The sequence below is a fragment of the Cupressus sempervirens genome, chromosome 8, assembly GCF_028749045.1.
Source record: "Cupressus sempervirens isolate cs-2001-9-10 chromosome 8, ASM2874904v1, whole genome shotgun sequence".
In the NCBI taxonomy this organism is placed as follows: domain Eukaryota; kingdom Viridiplantae; phylum Streptophyta; class Pinopsida; order Cupressales; family Cupressaceae; genus Cupressus; species Cupressus sempervirens.
In genome coordinates, this window is record NC_143125.1 from 573063820 (window position 1) to 573084518 (window position 20699).

Sequence of the window (20699 nt, forward strand, 5' to 3'; positions counted from 1 at the left end):
CAATGTATTATGACATATTCTCATGCTAGGCATTTGTGCTGCCATTGTATAGAACGCCTCTCGACATAACAAAAATGTTTTACAGGTATAAGGGTCCTTATTAGTCTCTTTCATTAAGGAAAAAGGTTAATGTTTTCCAATATTTATTTCTATTATTTGTTTATTAAAAATTATACATGATGTTTTATATCGTATGGTTCGAACAATATTTTTATTAAATGAATGTTTCCCTAAATTAATTCTTACTTTTTCATTGGCTATAGCAATTTTTGCTAGTGGTCTTTTCAATTTTTGGTGGCAGAAATTATCTTAATTTCTTAACATCATGTTCCAAGTTATGATGTGTCCACTACATATACCTATTACTAGGAAACCATAAAAGATGATAGATGTCTCCACTATTTTGTGTAGAGGCCTTTGTTGCATTTTAATGTCATTTGGTATAGTCCCAATTTCCTCTTTGTTTTTGCTACAGAATGGTTTTATTGAATTCCTATATCTTTTTGTTTGGTACTAATGGAAGGCTGATGAATTCAATTGTTAAAAAAATTATTTTTGAATTCTTAGCATTTATTTCAATGTGAGTTGGTTCAAATGCATGATGGTTGGATGATGATTATTAGAAATCTTTCTATTTTATCTAATTAATAATCTTATTTATGTATATATGTATATATATATATCACATTTTCACAATTGTCGTCTTTGTTGCTTGCAGTTAAAATCTGGGTTTAAAGTGTAGGTTCCTAACTTTTTGTTCTGAACAATTTTTCAAACTTCTCTTTCAGTTTTTCACTAAACAATTTCAAATAGACACAATGCAATTTAAAATCATTTAAGTAAAAGTGGTTTCTCACTAAGGACTAAGTCTAAATGGAACAAAAAATAGTCATAAATGTAAGAATGATTATAAGAATAATAAAATGATCAAACAATCAAACTCAAAAAAGAGGCCAGTGTTATTTTCCTTCTAGCCAAATTATTAGTTTCCAGAGGCAATGAATATGAATTCACCCCAATGAAATGTGATCTTCCTAACCAAAGCATAACCATTGTGGAAAATATGCAATTACCTTTATAGGAAGTGGTGAATTTGACTATGAGGTTTGATATAGAAATGTTTTTTTTTAATGTATGTCTTTGAAGGAGGTTCTATAGATCACAAGAGTACTCTATCTTGCACAAAAATAAAAAAAGAAGGAAAGTATTTTTTTAGGAGATGAAAAGGTAAAAAATTTTAGGTTGAATTCCAATGCTAGAATCTAGTACACTAAAGAAAAAATAATCATTGAAGATATGTATCTAGTGGAGTAAGGTACAAAATGTAGCTAGTGGAGCAAGGGATAGAAATGTTCCATAGCCAAGGAAGTAGGCAACTACCAGATGTTAGTTTTCTCTTTTTAGGAGATTTTCCATTGTAACATATGATATTATCTTTTATTTTATGTATCATTTACTTTTCTCTTGAATATCACAATTTTTTGAGTATCACATCAAAAAATTCATTGGTTTATTATTTTTAAGGTTTGAAGTTACTAATCAAATATAGTTCATAGTTTTGTATTTCAAGAATTTTTTATCTATCCATCTATACACTAGGTTATTGCTTAAAAACTATACAAGAAAATAGTAATATTTTTTTTATATTCCCAAAGTAACATATCATGTTTGTGTAATTTCCTATTGCTAACCCCTACCTTCAGCTTTATGCCATACATCCGTTTTTCCCACACCTTGTCATGTGTCCACTTGTGGGATACCCAGTATCTTATACCTAGTGGTGTGTAATCCTACCCATTCTCCTAATATCCCCAAGATCAATTCTAAGCCTTTGTAGGCTACTGAAAGCTTTGTAACCTCTCTTGAGATCTAGGTCTCCCCAACCATTTCCATAGGGAAAGATAAGAAAATTTTTTTTTATGGAATCCCCCTTGCCACCCCTATCTAGAAAGGTATCTCATCCACCTTTGAGGGAGGTGGTGCAGTTGCCCAAACCCTACATACATTGGTACTCAAAAGGTCATGCTTTGTGAAAGGGAATATTGCTAACATTCGAGATGTGATCTTGAAGCAAAATTCTAAAGAACTTGAAATTACTTTGGTTGGTAGCTTAGTTATTTTAAGACCCTTTATTGAGCTCTTGAAGAAGTGAGCTAGCTCTACTTGGTCTCTAAAAGGAATTTTTAAAATTAAGTCAGTGGTTAATGGTATGTTTCTATTCTCATTATGTAATAAGGAAGGTGTCATCTATATTATTTCTACTGGGTTATGGTATCTAGGTTCTAATGGTATAATTACTTTGGCAATGTGCAAATTGAAGGTTAGACTTGAGCTAGTTGTTAACCTTGGAGTAGAGGCCCTAACTTCCGTTCATCTCCCTGGAATACTTCTTGAATTTTGGAACAATGAAGTGTTTAGAGGCATTGTAGAATCATTTGGTACTCTCCTATCAATGGATAAGATTAATCAATCTAATTCTAGACTCCTTTTTTCTATAATTTGTGTGAGCATTAAGATAAATAAAGAGTTGCCAACTATGGTGATGTTGAAATCTAAATTGGGTTCCTTTTTCTAGCATTTGGAGTGTGAGAAAGAAGTGATGTTTTGTGTCAAGTGTAAATAGTTTTGTCACATAAATATCTCATTCTCATCTTCTACAAGAGGTCATGTGTCGTAGGTTAACATGGAGAAGAGTTTAGGCCACCATCCTCCTCCCCTCCTTCATGGAGGACTCCCTATTAGAAATCCTAAATTCCATCCTATTCAACCTGTCACATCCCTTGTACTAAAGAGAAATAGTCCACTCCTAAACTCTACTTAGATGAAGATTCAGGATGAAGTAGTACATTGGGCCCTAGTTCTCCCTAACCCTTTTCACAAAGGATCTATGTGACCCTATTCTAGTGTAAGCCTTGTTAACCTTTTATGATTTTTAGTAGTCTTGACTCCCCCCTCATCCCTAATGATCTAGAGGATGTTGGTATATTCAAATCTAGTGATTAGCTTAAAGCTTTGAAACTGTGTTCTATTACATCTTCTTATAAAGAACTAGAAGACATTGAGGAACTTTTTAAAGAACTCAACTAGAATGTAGTTCATAGAAAAAATAAGAAAATTAATAAGTTGGACCAAGGACAAGATTTAAAAGTTTTCAAAGAGACAAGGAAAATGTCAAGATGCACCTAGGTGTCAAGCATGAAGGGTATGTGAAGTAAAACAAAAAAATGGACCCACAAAGGGAATGGTGGGGCAAAGGGACCAAAATGAATACGTTATCTTTGTGTCAGGTTCCAACATTTTTATTCTATTTTTGATGAATTTATTATAATGGAATTTGAGATATATTAAATTTTTGGTAAAGCATCATAATTTAATGTTTTCTCTTCAATAGAACAAAATGGATATGATTTTGGTTTAAAATGAAGATAAAATAGCAAGTTTTTGATAAAATGGCTAATAGTGTGTGGCCTACGATGGATGGGTTTCAATAGAATCTCTAGGGACATCTAAAGGTCTAGCTCTTATGTGGAACAAGAATAAATCTCAAGAAATTTTCTTCATTCTCCTCTTAAATCTATCATTCTATCTTGTCATCATATCATAAGTAGTTGGTCTTGGAACTTAGTAAACATGTATGCTGGTAATAATAAGGGGAAAATAAAGTATTTTTGGTCAACTCTAACCAAGTAGATGGGTAATACACAAAACAAAAAAATGGATGATAGAAAGAGATTTTAATTCCCCCCTTTATTGTTCAAAAAAGTGGGAGGGAGTTGAGGACTACTTGGTAAGTATGATAGATCTTAGGTATTTTTTACTCAAATTGGGTCTTATTGATATGGATCTAGAAGGATATAAGTTTACATGGACCAATAAGAGATAGGAAAATAGACTGATCAAAGTGAGACTTGACAAATTTATCTTATCTACTAATTGGAACAATCTAGATGACTTTTATCTAACAACAAAAGCTAGAACTGGATGTGATCACAATGCATTTTTCTTGAATGGATCACTAGAAAAGAGTGGCTTCTTACTTCAAATGTGAGAACATGTGCCTCTCATACCAAGGCCTAAGGGATATCATTCATATATGGTGGAATGGCCTAGCTGTGAGATCTCCTATGATTAATATGTGTACTAAATTAAGAGAGATTAAACTTACAATTAAAGGATGGAAAATTGATATAGTAGGAAAGATAGATAGATATCAATACCAAATGGAGACATATTATGAAGATGAAGAGTTGGTAAAATTAGAAATGAACCTAAGAATAAAATGGTTGAAGCTATGAAAATAGGAAGAGGTATTTTGGAAGGAAAATATAGAGTCCAATGGCTAACCGAAGGTGAGAGCAGTATAAGGTTCTTTCACCAAGCTATGTTGAAACACCATTGCAAAAAAAAATCAAATCTTTAACTAGAGAAGATAAAAACATGGAAACACATGAGGATAACATCAACATTGAGGCTATCAACTACTTTATAAAGAGGGAGAATCTCAATAATGTTGTGGACCTAAGAGATCTTCTTAGTTGCATTCCTCAGCTAGTTAGAGGAGGATAACTTTGATCTTATGACTAGAATTAGAAAAGAGGAAGTTAGAAGGGTTACCTTCTCTTTTAATAGCACAATCTAATATTACAACTTATTATCATAATCTAGGTTCACTTTAGTGGCAAATATTTTCCATTTGGAAAAATTCACCTTAGTTTGTTCTACATGTGGTATGGCGCGTCACACCAAGTTTACAAAAAATAAGTCAAACCCCTGAGCCCATTGCCATAGGATTTATGCCACAAGATCTCCTTTCAAAATGAAATAGCTAACCAAAAATATCTTTTACACATGACAAATTAAATACATTTTCCTATGATTTCCAAAGTGGAACTTTTTGGAAGGCCTCAATTTGCCCTTGGTTTTAAAAATTATTTTAGGAGAGGGATGACATTTTCCCCATAAATATGATGACATGTCAGATACTAATATAATTTTTCCAACTATATTATACATGGTTGTATAATGGATGAACCATATTTGCCTTGAAAATTCTAGAATATGTGTTTTTATTATGCGGTCCATTCACCAAATATTTTGTATGCACTATAGTATTCCTGTAGAATTCCCCCAAAAATAGTGGTATGAATCCATTCATAGATCACTAGATTGTCTCAATTCCAATCAATTGTGAAATCTCAAATTTTCAAACTATCAAGATCATTGTCAGGTAACTCGCGAGTGTGATGAATGCATTTTAGAGAAAGGTGAGTAACTTAGACCCCTATCTATTTATTCTCTTTAATTTTAGTTCATTCTTATTTAGTAGATACAAGTTAGACTATTAATGGTGAGTTATCAACATGGACCAGTGACCAGTACCAAGGAGACCTAGGACATCTATATTTTATAGTGTACGTCATACAACAAATGAATACTTAGATAAATATATGTAGTAGACTATAGTTGACTGCCACTTTTTGAGCAACTTGAATTTTATGGTAGCGCATATTTCTTGAGAGATGTCAAACATGAACAAGGGTAAGATTCATAAATTTTGTGGAAGTTCAGAAAGGCTAGTGAAGTGCTCTCACAAAACCTTGTCATCATATTTTAGTGGCCAAAATAAGGAAGCTACAATATTAGAAGTATATTTACAAGATTCCCAACCACTGCCACTTCCACTTCCACTAGCAAACATTGAAGAAGTTTGAAAACCTAGTATCTTTAATCATGAAAAACTTGAAGAAGATATGCAGGTAAATACTCAGAGTAGCAAATATCTTTAGGTCAATGCCTAGAGTAGCTAGAATAATATAATAGACTTGGATAAGAATTCCAAAGATGATGATGGTGCATGACCTAGAATGGGAAAAAGGAAACATTGTGTAGAAAGTAATGTGAAATAAAAAATAGATCGAAACTTGCAACTATCGATCAAGAATTTTCAAATAGAATGAGCCTCGAAGTATTCATTGATTAAACCTATACACAATCCAAAAGAAGGTGAGCCTCTAGTAGAATGCCAATGTACAATATGATTACATATAAATAAAAAGGAAAAGAAGTTTTCGCTAAAAGTTGATACCATAGAAAAGCATATGGGTAAAGTTTATGAGAAGAAAATCATAGATGGAGTGGAGAAGTAACAAGCTGGAAAACCAAGGACAAATGTCAAAATGTTAAGAATGCAAAATATTAGAATTTTAGGAGAAAATATAGAAGAAGCCTACATGAGTAAAAGGCTCCATTGAATCTCTTGTTAGAAAAGGAATGAAAGTTGAAGAAATGGCTGAAGTTCTTCAGTTAAGTGTTCTCTTCTATATTTTGAGCAAAAGGCATGCCATGAAAAAATACCGTCATTGAGTGGTTTATTATAAATTTTTTTAGGTCATTATTATATGAGTAGTCACTGGTTAGTAGATAGCATATGTGAATGGGAAAATTGCTAAGGTTGAAAAGGAAAATATCAAAGAAAAAAATTTAGAGTCAAATTTAAGTGCATTATCTATAGATGAGGTAAAAGAAGTAGCCAATACTTCCTAGGTATCCATGCATGTCTATAATGTGTACCATTTTCCTGCCAACCCAATCTACTAACTATTGTTAAAATGAAGGATAATTCAATAGGGGAAAACATATTTGAACTAGTAAAGAGTTCTCTAATTGAATATGGAGCTATAGATGAAATGATATTTGCCCAAAATTTGGTATTTTTCGGAGTAGATGGAGCTTCAATAATACAAGGCCACAAGAATAATCTTTTCATAAAGTTATAAGATTTTCTTGCACCTTACATTATTGGAGTTCACTGCATGGCCCATAGAATGAATCTAGCTCTTGAAATTTTAAGCAACTCTCCATAAATATATAGAGTTGAAGTTTTAGTCCAAGATATCTATAGGCACTTTTGTTAAAGTCCTAAATAATTTAGATAATTTCAGTAGTTTTCCAAGGGATTGACTAATGGGAGAAATCTTCTTAAGGATAATGATACTAGATGGATCTCCTTGGATGGACCAGCTCATCAAGTTTTTTCTAAATATCCATTATTTCTTTCTATAGTGGAGTTAACTCATGACAATCAGGATGGTCAATGGAAATATGGTGAGCTACTTGAAAGGTTAACTAATGTAGAGACACTCTTAATGTTAGAAAAATTCTCCCCATATTAGAGGAAATGTGAATTATAATGAAGACAATCCAACAAAGATTTACATATATTGTAGAACATAATACGCTATGTAAAATGAAATGCACATCCCTCGATAATCTCTATAGAAATCCATATTCATTTTATGTGGATGAAATTTTTTTAAGGTGGATGATAATCACATATTTGGATAATCCTGATAACTTTTTAATGATTGATGCAAAGAGAGAGTTATGTGCAAATATATGGGGTGTTGGGATACCAATGTACTACTATAGAAGGCTCATGTCCATGAGAAAAGGAAAGAAACCCACACAACCAAAATGAATTATTACAAAGGAAGCATTTGAATAAATTGTTGATTCTATAATGAGCTCTGTGAAGGATATTTTTGATAATCTTTCCTTAGAAATTAGAGAAATATCTCCTCAACATGAATTACTTGAATCAAAATGTATTGTATTTCCCCATTATTGGAGTTTAAGAAGTCTTAAAGGTTTTAGAGATAGGCTATTTCTTTTGATAGATCAATTTTGAAAAGGAAAACAAATCAATGGGGGAACTGTAAATGGAGTTTTATGTGAAGCTCATTTGAGAGAGAAGTCTTGTCATTTTTCCATTACAATGAAGGAAAAATATGATCTTATGCAGAACCCTAGAGAAGAAGGATCATTAACCAAACTTTAGAGAAATCCATCTCAAAGAGAAGTGTTCTGAGATGCAATATCAAAAAATTTCAAGCTTACTGAATTATGTTTGACCATGATATTTGGAGGATGATATATTTTTTCAATGCTTTGGGGTTCTAAAAGTCAAAGGTAAGAAATAAACTAGACAAGAATTTGGAAAATCGTTCGAGGTAGTATACATCCAGATATGAAGTCAGTAATTTTCCTTATGAAAGGGCACTCAAATTGTAGAGGAATATATGCCAAAGAAGAGGTTTGGGTAACATTTCAAACAATGAGACCACTAATGCAAGTAGTGGTACTAGTATTGGTAGCTTTGACATTGAAGCTTAGAATCATGCAGGTAAAGGTATGCAAGCTTGAGAAAACATGGAGCATGATGAAAGACTATTTGAACTTGATGGTGAGGAATCAAAAGATTTAGATCATGATATGTTGTGGCAAGTTTAATAGTTATGGTATGATGCGTCAACTCTAGATTTATCACTTATTAGAAATTACTACAATCTACTTTCTAGATTTTGGACAATATTTTTAGAATTTAATCATGATTCATTTATCATTCATAATAAATTATGTCATTTTCTAAATGTCTAATGTCAAAAAAACATGTAAATTTTATGTTAGATGATCCTATGAATCAAGATTCATTCAAATTTTCCATTACTATTTTTTTTTTCATTTGAATTATAATGGTCATATGATATGTTTTTATGGTGCAATCCTTGATGATTTTTATGAAATTATAACAATTCAAATGATAAAATTCATACTCATTATCATTACTTTTTTTAAACATGGTAATTGAAAAAATTTAATGAATTGAATTTACAAAATTTAAATTTGAATACCTAATTTCATAATCATGAGTTAAAAGTACTAAATTTATAACCATTCTATTAGCAAATAAGCCTAAATTCTCTTCTATTGAAATATAGAAATAAGGGAGGAACAATAGCTTCAGGTCATTTTGTCTCATGGTAAGAGTCTTAAAGTAGCGTCAAATTCAGTATCAAAAACATTTTTTTGCCTTTACACTTTAAAGACCTATTAAGAAAAATAGCCTTTGGATTTTTCTATGTTTATCCTATTCAACAAACAAATTTCAAAATTTAAAATCATATAAAATAATTAAAAATAGAAATAAACTACACACTACAAAGATGATTAAAATTATTTTCTAAGTTTCACATACACTGGTGGATGTCTTATGAGATGACTCAAAATTTGGTTATCTCTTTTGGGATGTTAAATTCTACTTCGTTCGGAGTTTGAACATTTGTTATGTTATAGTAGATGATCTTTAACTTCATTAGGCTTCCATATTTGGAAGATTTACTTGAAAGCAATCCTATATCCAATAGTACACTTAGATTCGTCAATGGTTTGATGTAATTCAAAATGCCTTTAGGAGTTGAATCCTTAGGAAACTTGACTACTTGAGACATCATTTTTGCCTCCAACTCTTTTTGTAAGCTCCCATTCCAATGAATGTCATTGATGAATTACTAGGGAAAGGATTAGGCAAATGAAGACTTGTCATTATTTTTTCTCTGTCATCCATCTTTGTGAGATTTCTCTCAATTGAGTTTAAATATTCCTCTCCTTCCCTTATACTCTAGCATTTTTTAGTGATAGTTGATGAATTTACTAATGAACTAACACGGTTAGGAAATCCGTGGCTAGCCAAATACCTGTCACTATGTTTGTTGATTATGTGTATAATCTATCTTGCAGTCTTCTTGAGCTTAAAAAGGTTTTTGTTCTTCTAAATCTGCTCTTTGATACTCCCACAAATAGCTTGTAAACATTGATGCAATTTAAACCAATAACATAACCTATCGATGTTTTCCATAATTTCCCCTTACATTTTTTCTTTAATTAGATTGACATTTTTTAATTTTTTCATTTGACTCAAACAAGTTGTTCTCATAGGTTGTGATTTTTTTATTTGCCTTTTGTACCTCTTGCAACATTTGTGACAACTAATTTTCACTTTTTTTTCTCTATTTTCTCGACTTTCTCTTTCCACTAATTTTATTTTTCCCTCTAATTTTCCAATTCCTTATTTATGTTATTGATTGTATGCCACTAGACTTTGACTTTTTGAAAATATCTGTACACATGCTCTTTCATCCTCCAGTTAATTATTTGATTCATGTAATTTGTCCGTAAATTCTTTAAATTTTACATCTACATCCATATTAACATGATTTAGACTATCACTAAATTTCTTATTGCTCTATTCTAATTATTCCTTCAACTTCTTGAGTTTCACTTCTCTCTCTACATTTACATTAATTAACATTTTATTTCATTTTTCCAATTGTTCCTTCAGAATTTTCATTTTTGCCCCCTATTGAGATGTCATTTTGCATGATGCTTAATAGAAGGAATCCTTTTGAATTCCTCCCTTGAAAAGCCAATTTGGGATCAACTCCAAGGTTTCAGATGATCTTACGACCTACTAGAATTTGCTTAGTTGAAGAGAAATGTATTTTTCATAGGGAGGACTTTGCTGGCTCTGACTAATTTTAGATAAGATGTGGAATCTACTTTCTATCTCAAAAAAAAATAACCACACAAAAAGAAATATATTTTTGTATTTTTTTGTTTATAATGAATGGAATTTTAACTATGCAACTATATGAATTTCTAAATTAACCAAGTGTTGGTAAAAGCAAACAACAAAGATAGAGTAAAAAGAAGTTTTAAAAAATGACTTGAAAAGTAAATCCCTAATAGACATAAGCCACGAAAAAAACACATCTGTAAGTTAAGCTTTTGAAAAGATCAATAGGTAACTAATGAAAATAGGAGCAACACATCCTTAATTCCATTGATACAATCATCGATGTGAATTTAGTAACTGTAAGATGTTTCACTTTTCATTAGATTGCAAGGCCATGAAAAGTGCGCTCATGTGAAACAAAAAGCTATGTAGGAACAATAGGGTGATCTCTTCTTGAACTAAGTACATCAGTGAAATTTGCAAACCTATACCAAACACCAAAATTAAAGGACCGCTCAATCAAAATAATGCAATAAAACTATTAGATCCATTATATTCCATGAACATACATTCACAAAATATAACACATTTAGGAAAGAATAACTACACTCCAAATAAGAGCACTAGTAGCATATATTATTGCATCAAATTAATAGCTCTGAATACATATTACATTCCTAAATTTATAAAAAAATCATCACCTCAATTTGTGTTGAGAGTGAGACATCTCTTCATGCAAACACATGCTTCTAAACTAATAAAAGAAATATATTTATGTACAAATTGACTCTTTAACTGGTGCTAAGTAGGACTCCATCCTTATTTATATCATTTAATGGATGCATGAGCCTTTACATATCTTAAAAAAGGAAAGTATGATAAAATAAGAAGAAGAAAGCCATCAGATGATGTAAGAGTCTATGGAGGTGACAAAAATAGAATCTCAACCTTCACTAGATGTTTGTAGGAGTTAAACTATCATCAGAATGCATCCGATGCATGGAAAGCTCTAAATTTGGAATTGGCAGTTAACTATTAGTGCACATATGAATTCTTAAAAAAAAATTGGTGCACCTCGGAAGTAGTGCACCTTGGAAGCAGTGCACCTAGTACACCTAGCACATCTTAGAAGTTCAGAATGTCAAAAAAATGCAAAATTTTACCAAGTGTCAAAATTGAAATTCTAGCTTTTGGGTTTTGTTTCCCTTCATACCAGAGGTATGCCTAGGTATTTGCTCTTGAATTTCTCTATAATATTTGTCAATTGGGTTGCCTTTGGTAAATCCAAAGCTTCATATTTGTCCTTTACTTTTTGCCTATATTTTCCCACCTCTATGCAAGTCTTTGCAAAATCTCCCAATTTCACATCCAAATCAAGCAATGCTTCTTTGGTCGTAAATGCCTATCTAATATCCTCATCAATGGAAGCTTCTTCAAAAGTCTTTCGAAACTATTCAAAAATTTCTTGTACATTCATTATTTTATCCCTTGAATCATCTTCAAAAATGTCTAAGAAGGCATTGCTATAATGTCTCTCTACCTCCAAAATTTTATCTTGGGTTTGATCCTTGTGCTTATGAATATCCATGTGTAATGTTTCCATTTCTTTATTGTCATCTACAATAGTCTCTATCCAATCAACTATTTTATCTAACTCATTTTCTTTATATATATCCATTAACATCTAATACCTCTGATGCTTGATTAACTGTAATGCTTGTTGGTCTTTACTCCAGGTATGAACTTCATCAATTAACCCAAAATCCTAGCTCAATATAGCAACCAACTTACCTGCATTATTCTGCATATGGTGTAGTAGTTTAAGATTTTCTTGTATGATCTACACACCTTTCTCTTCAAAACTTTCCCACCATTTCTTTGAAGCCTTCAAAAATGGATCTAATTGCATATTCTCCTTATCCCTTCTCACAATTGTTGCATTTAGAGTCTCTTCAGGATTTTTATGATGCAATGGACCAACTCCTTCCTTCAAATATCCCCTTAGGATCTCATTCTTCTTCTGAAGGGTTATCAATTTAGACTCATCCTATTCTAAGTGCCTAAACACTTCTTTGATTCGCATAGTCACCATTAATTTAATAGCATATATAGTAAGTTTTCCAAGCATGACCTCCCTGATTTGATAATCTTTTGGATTCAAGTCCTCAATATTTGCATGTGGAGGAGGGATAGTAACATGGGAGAACAAGTCCTACTTTTTATCACTCATGAAGAAGGCTAGTGTTTGTGCATGACTTGTAGGTGACTCAAGCTTCTTGAGAGCTTCAATTGATTCTCCCATCCCCTCTTCATTAGTAGAATACCACTACCTTTTATGTCTTATCATCACCTCTTTCCTCAGCCATCTCAGAGTATGTTCCATTGGAGATTTATCCTAAGATGAAGATGGAGCTTGTAGTGCTATACTATTTCCCTTATCACTCTCTAGAGTCTTCTCCTTTTTTGAGAGATCCACATTAGGCATCTCTATATCTATTGAGTCCATGATCCTCACCTATATGTCTTGGGAAGTCTATTGAGGTTCTTCATATATTTTCCCTTCTTCTGACACTTCATTGATGGGTATTTTTTGTGGCTCTTCTTCTTGTTCAAGTTGCATGGTCTATTCTTCATTACCTCGAGGGAGAGCAGTAGCTAGTCCTTTATCTAAGCAATATAAACCTTGACTTAATGTGGTGGTGGACTTGAAGGCCTGGTGACTGAGGTGACAATTGAATCCAATCCTCTTGTGGAGGTTGATTTGTCAGAGTATCCCTTATCTTTTTGCCTACCAACTCAATGCCTACTGGCATAAAATAAAAATATGACATCTGAAAGACATCAACACCTTCATCTTCTTGCTCATTAATCCATTATTGCAACTCACCCTCTGAAGTTGTAACCTAAATAGGTTGTGTAGAAATGGATGGTGGTGTAATAGTGGGGCTTCTTCTCTATTCTATCTTTATCATCCTAGCAAGATGAGTCCTTTGAATCAAGGGAAGGTTATCTTCTTCATCTTCATCATCCTCTTCTTCCTCTTATACAACAACTTGTGGGACTAATGGAAAAGGAATACCCTTTCTTATTACTTTTTGTCTCCTTTTAACCCGAGTTTTCATCTTTCTTTTGTTGGGAACTGATGGGGATGTTTCTACCTCTTGTGTAGGTGGAGAAACTTCTTGTGGTTCTACTTCATCTCCTTTCCCTTGTTCTAGCAATGACAATTGAGGATTATCCTAAGTCTTGATAGTTTATACATTTTCTTCCCTTTGTACATTCTCCACCCCTTGTTTTTCTAGTTCTTGGGTTGCCTCTTCTCTAGGATCAACTTTTTGAGTAGAAGTTCTTTTCCTGTTGCCTTTACCCTTCTATGCCCTAAAGTATCCAACTTCGCTATCAAGTTGGTGCATTATTTTTGGCCTCACTGGGGGCTGAGCTATGAAAGTGGGCACTATCACCTTTGCTCCTCTAACTTTCACTAGGAAGGCTATAGCTTGGAAAACCATAGTTTGAGTAATTGGATCTAGTTTGAATGGTCTTTTGATCCAATCCTTGGTTAATTGGACAATGTGTCTCACCCTATGATTAAAATACTCATTTTCCTCTTTATTGATCTCTACATTCATGATAGGTCGATCAGATATCTTGTCTCTATTGTACAATGGATCTAAGACCTCTTTAGTGTCTTGTTGTACTATCTTTAAAGGGACCTTTATCTTCAAGGCACTGCCTACCAAATAGAGAGTCATCCTAAAATAATCCCTTATTCAATTTTTTCGTAGTCATCTACTACATTCATCCAATGGTCCTCTATGACATCTTCATGTTGGAAATGTTTACCTACCAAGTATTGCACTTTACCAGTGTTATCAAAATAGTGACGAGTAGAGTTATATTCCTCCAAGGGATATTGATCCCACTCAGACTCAAAAGTCACAATGTCCTATTTTCGGACAACACTAAATAGACCTATAGTGATTGGCCATACCCAAGTTTTCTTGTGTTATTTTCTTACTCTCTCATATGCAGACAAGAGTTTTCGTGCAATCTCTATCAATATGAGCTTGTCATATGGATATGTAGGGAGCTTCTTTGGATTAACAGTCATATCCACTACCCTTAAATAGGTGAATGTCTTATATATGATGTAGTAGGCACCAATTTTTGTAATCTTTTCCACTACCTCATGTGACATCCTTTTCCCATAATCTCCCTCATTGAATCGAATAATTGCAAAAATAAAGGCATCATTCACTATTCTATACTCCTTACTATGCTCTAAAAGTTTTTTCTTTACCAACTAAGGGTATACCACATCAGGCCATGCATTTGAATCTTGCATGTTTCCCTTTTTGAACAATCCCAGATAATATGTTGCTCTTATAGCTAATAGGTACACCAAATAGGATGCCATATACAACTTTTGATTGTTCTTGACTACCACTAGTTGCTCATCCAAATTCTCACTGAGAATTGAAGCCCAATCAATTGGCATCTTTGTTGTTTTGATAGTCACAATGAAGTGTATCATCCATATGTTCAGGTGTTCGATTGCTTGTAACCCCATGACTCTACTCAAAAGTACTATAGAATATTTGATATCATCTTTCATATAGCCCCTTGTCATGTCCACTTTTCCTACTTTGCATCCAAGAGGAGTCTTATCAATGAAATATGAAGATTGGATGATTTTTGATGCTTCATCTCCATGCTCTTTGTACCACCTTTCTACCTGATGATATGTCAATATGATATATTGATCTTCTCTCAAAAGATGAAATACCTTCTCTATGTTCTTAGGTCTTAGATGTAGGATGATTTCTCTGGTTATACTTTTCTCAACCCTTTCCTCTTAAACATAGTTATTTGCTACTACCATGATCAATTTTGAAGACTATATTGATACTGGGTGTGACGCTCCATTGACTAGCCCTGATCTGATAAGTGCAAATATCATTGGAGACCTCTTAGTTGGTTTTCTACACAAAACTAGCAATGTGTTCCAATTGATATGACTGAGTTAACTATCCTAGATCTCTTAATATTCATCCTCAAAGCGTGATTTTGCCATAACACCTTGAAATTTGAAGACTACTAGTTTTGGGGCCATTTTTGTAGTGAGGGAGATGAAGATGAAACCATTCAATCTACATAGAATCAACATCCATTAGTCTAGAGGTAGAAAAAATAACTAACATAAGTCATAATGATGACAAAAGTACAACCCAAAAACCTTCATTCTCAAAACTGCTAAAAAAAACCAAAAAACCTATTAAAAACCCTTAGTTGAACAAAAAAATGGTGCACCTTGTACACCTTAGAGGTGTTCTAGGTGCACCTTTCCCCAATGTTATATCTTCATCACTAAGGTTGTGCACCTAATGCACCTCATGGGGTGTGCTAGGTGTGCACCCTTATACTATGCTAAATCAAGGAAGTGTCGAAAGGGGTGGGCACTTAGCACACCTTGTGGGTTACACTAAGTGCGCACCCTTTTCAATACTTTTGCAAATGGTAGCTTTTTCTTTTGAAAGGTGTTCATTTGCGCACCTTGGATTAGTGTGCAGATACACACCTTTCACTAGGTGAAAGCTTAAATTAGTGTTCGGTTTTAGTTTTTTTATGTTTGTTAATACAAAAGGTGTGTACCTTGGGAGGTGCACTAGCTATGCACCTTTTCCTTGGATGTTGTTCAATGCATGTTGTGTGTGTTGGAAGGTATGGAATGGTGCAGTTGTGCACCTTGGGAGCTCAACATGTGTAGTAGTCGAGAGCTAGAGGAGAGAATGATGAGGAGAGGGGCAGGGTCCTAGGCCTTTATAGTCCTGGTATTTAGCACACCTCTTGGAGGTGTGTAGCTATGTAGGTGTGCACTTCCAAGAGGGAAGTGTTTTCCCTAAGCAACTAGCATATTGGCACACCTAGTGAGGTGTGCTAGGTGTGCTAGTGCAGCCTTCTACCATGTAAATATGATTTTCTCCCTCCAAAACAAGGTTTTCAACATCTAGGTTTTTAGATAGAGACCCAAATTAAGTAAAAAAACTAGGAAAAATCTTTAAAAAGACTTAGACTCTAGACTAGGGATCCAAAAAGTAAAAAAAATAAAGTAGGGGTGTCCCCATTTCTAGGCGAAATGGGGCGTGCATTGTGAAACCACAACAAATAGCCCTGACAAAAGCGAAGAAATGACAAAATCATTTCTTCATCAACAAATATTTCTTTGATATGTGTCCAACACCAACTAAATCTTGAATATTCCAAGCATATTTTGAGTTACTTTGTAGTCAAAACCTCATAATCTTGAATCTCCAAGTTCAGTGTGTGTTCATTGTATCCATTTTCTTCGACATCTCCAAATGTAATCTATCAAAAACTTCTGACAACTTGGAAATAATCTTCCACCCTTCTTGTCCATTCATCAAGAATCCTCATGAAATCTATTTTGTTGATCCTTTGTTTGACCAAATGAGAGAATTAGTTCCGAGGGTTCTTAACAGGTTATCACTTTCCATTTGAAGTCCTAGTTAATCTTTTGAATACTTACTTCACATAGCTCGCATGTCACCATTTGATTCTTTGATGAAGCAATTTTTTTGAAGCTAGATAGCATATTTTGAGTGGGTATCCCTATAGTCATATTACCTTTCTCAGACATTGTAGTATTTTTCATTCTTAACACCTTTTTATTTTTTATTTTCTTTCTATACCCTACCCACGTTTAGACTGTGCGGCCAAGACATTGGTGTCATTTCTTAGATTCAATGTTTAGTGGACATCCCTTACATTCCTCTTTTACGAATTTTTTGGAAACTCTCATGCCCAAAAATGATCTTAGCAATTCCTTCAAGAAAACCCTTTTTTGAACTAGTAGGGTTGGAACTATCCCTTGTTGCCATCAAGCTTGGTTCAAAAACATCTAAGATAGTCAATCTTTAAATTTGCAAAGTGTTGAAGACTTTTTGATCTACAATTCTGAATTTAAGACTAAAAGTCCTATATTACTACAAGTAATATCCATTCCTTAGTTGGTATAAGAAACAAAACCATTAAAATTTTTTGACAAAGAAATATCTCTTCCCTAAGAGTTGAAACCAAAAAGTGGTTTAATGAGATACGTTAAGATAAAATCTTGAGTGCACCTAACCCTTGGACTGATGCAACATTGAAAGAAAACTCACAACTGAAAACAAACACACTTGTAGAAATAATTACACTTGCAGAAAGGTTTTTTTTTTTCTTTTAGTCCTCAAAATAATGTCTTAGGAATTTCTCGTTGACTAACAATTGAACAATTTCCCCTTGTAAGGAACTCAATCTAAAATTATTTTCTCCAAAAAAATTTGAGATCTAATAAGGACCAATCCACAAGCATTGAAACTTAGTGTGGTTGTGTGGCTTTTCTTTTTCCTTGTCCTTGAGTAGAACAAGGTTAGATATTCTCAAAGAATTTATCATGGCACTCTTGTCGAACCACCTATCAATGATAGCCTGATGTTTCACCATATGCTCCGAAGAAGATGTCCATTTTTCATCTATCTCCAAAAGATTCATTATTCTAATTTGTACTCTATCAACATCTTTAGTGTACCCACTCATGAATTTTGAAAATAGGAATCTTGAGGTTAAGTGGGAATACTAGCTCTTGTCTATAGATGAGTAGATATGGAGATGTCCCAAAAGCATTCTTGACCCTGACTCAATCTATCCATAGCACATTTGATTTGGGTATGCCAATCTTTTGGATTTTCTTTCAACAAACATCTTATTACCATGATCAATTTTTTATTTGTAGATTTGGCCATACAATTTCCTTGTGGATAACAATTTGAAGAGAACTTGGTAATACATAATTTTCTAGTAGCCATTGAGTAAGGAATACTAATGCAAAAGCTGATCCATTATCACACACTAGAAAGAATGGCATTCCAAATTTTGTAACAATGTGTTCTTCCAAGAAATTTGTAACCACCTTAGCCATGCAATTCCTAAAAGTCTTAGCTTCTATCTACAATAATCTATAGCTATGAGAATAAAATTATATTTAGTTGATGATGGTGGGTTCACTGGACAAATGAAATCCAACCCCCACATTGCAAAGGGGCATACCTCAAACACTAGTTTTAATGGCATCGTAGGATGTCTTTCTCTATTAGCACTAGTCTAAAAAATGTGGCAAGTGAACACATGTTCAAAAGTATCTTTGAAGATTGTAGGCTAGAAATAACCTGATCTTAAAATCAGATGAGCCATAGCCTCTACTGAACCATGTGTTGTACCATACTTATCATGAAACTATTTAAAAACTTCTTTTACTTCTTCACATCCCAAGCACTTTAGGTAAATACCTTTGTAGTTCCTTTTGTATAATTTTATATAATGTAGCATGTAGGATTCACACTTTATTTTAAGTCCCCTATGTTGTGAACTATTCATCCAATTGGGGTATTGATTTTGTAAAAGATAGTAAACAATATCCTGGTACCAAATATCTATTATTATAGCTTGGTCAATATCAACTTGAGATACTACAATCTTCTTCTGATCTTCCACCTTTGTTTCACCATCAAATCTAAATTTCTTTTCATCCTCAATCTGGTTATTTGCTATCATTTTTGATAATCCTTGGCCTCTTACCAACTTCATGGGTATAATCTCTAAATTGAATTCTTGAAGGATTGCCATCCATTTTCCTCGCCTTTCACCAAGCTCATTTTGCATCAGTAATGTCTTAACTGCAAGATTAGGCACAATTTCGTACACCTTACTCCTTAGTATATGATGGTGGAATTTCTTTACTGGTTTGATTAAAGAAAAAGACTACTTATCAAGGTTAGAATAGTTTAACTCAGCCCTTTTTAGAAGGAAACTCATAAAGGAAATGGGCCTTTCATCTTCTTTTTCCTTCTTCTAAGTAAGAATCACAACACATAAATGTTCTAAAGCAAAAGAATATATTTTGAAAGTTAGACCATAATCTAAACTCACCAATATTGGGGCCATGGAAATGGAAACTTTGATATCTTCAAATGATTTCTTAATCTCTAAAGCCCATTCTATTTTTTCTCCCCTTTTGAGTACGTTGTTAAGGGATGAACTATCTCTACAAATTTGCTTATGAATTTTCACACAAATTTATCTTCCCAAAGAAATACTTAAGTGTTTTTCATCTATAAGGAGGTGATAACTTTAGAATGGCTTCAATTCTATTAAGATCAATGGAGATTCTAGCTTCAAAGATGATATGGCCTAGGAGCTTTCCTTTAGTAACCCCAAACGAACATTTCTTGGGATTGAGTGATATGTTGTATTTATGACATCTATTGAATACCTATCTTAAATCAACAATATGAGTGCTTCGATCCTTCAAAAAGATAATTAATTCATCCATGTAGATGACTAAACACTTGTTTATTAATCCCTTAAAATCTTTTTCCATGGCTCGTTGAAATGTAGCCCCTATATTAATAAGCCCAAAATGTATTCTTTTGTAAGAAAAAGTTCCCCATTTAGTCATGAAGGTTTTATTTAGCCTATCCTCTTCATCAACCATTACTTGATTATATCCTAAATATCCATCTAAGAAAGACATCATCTTGGGACAATTGACAATTTGTAGAACCTCATCCAATGAGGGTAAATGATAGTTATCCTTTTGAGATGCAAGGTTTAGGTTATGAAAATTCACACAAAGATGAATCTCTCTAGTCTTTTTTCGCACAGGAAACAAGTTAGCTACCCATGTAGAATGGTGAATTGGAAAGATGATCTTGGCATCAAGCAACTTATTAACTTCCTTCATTATCAATAGTTCAATAATAGGATTAACAGGTCTTTGCCTTTGATGGAAGGGTTTGGCATCTGCTTTCAATGGAATATCATGTGTAATCTTTTAGGATTATAAGTTTTGAGCTCTTCGTAGCTCCAAGCAATGACACCCTTGTACTCTGTAAGCAATTTAAGCATATATTCCCTTTCCTCTGTGTTGCATGCCTTTATGACCCTTACCATTTTAGGATCTTCATCAATACCCAAGTCATATGAATTGCATCCCTCGATCCCTTTTTCTTTGACCATTCTTTTGTTAAGCATTGATTCATCATGATCAAAAATGCATTCTAACTCAACTATTCCCTTAGGAATAGTGTTGGTTTTTAAGTTCAAGATCCCATCTTTGTCTTCAAGTTCATCATCCTTATGTTTGTCATCCAAAGTGTCATCAATATCTTTCCCTTTAAAGTGTCCATTGCACATGATAAATTTGAGTATATGTTGATCATTCTAAAAGACTTGGAAGTTTGTAATATTGTCCAAGATAGATGGGGTAACAACCAATTCTACTAAAAAA